This window comes from Aphanomyces invadans (genome assembly GCF_000520115.1).
Source record: "Aphanomyces invadans strain NJM9701 unplaced genomic scaffold supercont1.146, whole genome shotgun sequence".
Lineage (NCBI taxonomy): Eukaryota > Oomycota > Saprolegniomycetes > Saprolegniales > Verrucalvaceae > Aphanomyces > Aphanomyces invadans.
In genome coordinates, this window is record NW_008580291.1 from 5,716 (window position 1) to 6,387 (window position 672).

Here is a 672-nt window from a genome sequence, read left to right on the forward strand (position 1 = left end):
AAGTAATAATTGTTCATGGGGCTGTTTTATGTTAATTCTCACAGTTTTGAAAACGTGATGTCGAGTAGATTGCATTTGAGTGTTTCCAGCCACAAAAACCAACATACTGAGACCAGTACATTGCCGTCAAAGGAGTTGAGGTTGTCCACACCCTCACCAACTTTACAGTGTCCGAGCTCAATACAGTGGACCAATATCAAGCCATATCATATGTCTCAAAGAACTGGAACGTCGGCTGTGGACGCAAATGCCCAGTGACTGGAAAGGACATGCTCTTCATGACACTGTGACGCTGAAGCACGGAGTCACGTGGGACATGTTGTATCCCTAGGGTCTGCCTTGGATACACGGAGCGTCCTCGCTTGTTCGCCAATGCCGTGGGTCTGCCGCGGTGCGCACAACGAGGTGAAATGTAAACTGCTTTCATTCTGATGTATAGGACTATCTTTCGATCAGCTAGTCCTCGATGCAACCTTTGTCGTGTGCAGGCCCCCTATTGGGGGCTCCCTAATGTTCATGCAACCTTTATGGATATGCAGAGCCCTCATTGGGGGCTTCGTGTTGTTCGTAGCGCGACCTCTCCGTTGAGTCGCGTGTCAAGCTCGGGTCGCTTGTCGTTGAGTCGTTCGTCATGTGACGAGCGGGGCCACTTGCCCCGATCGGACACATCAG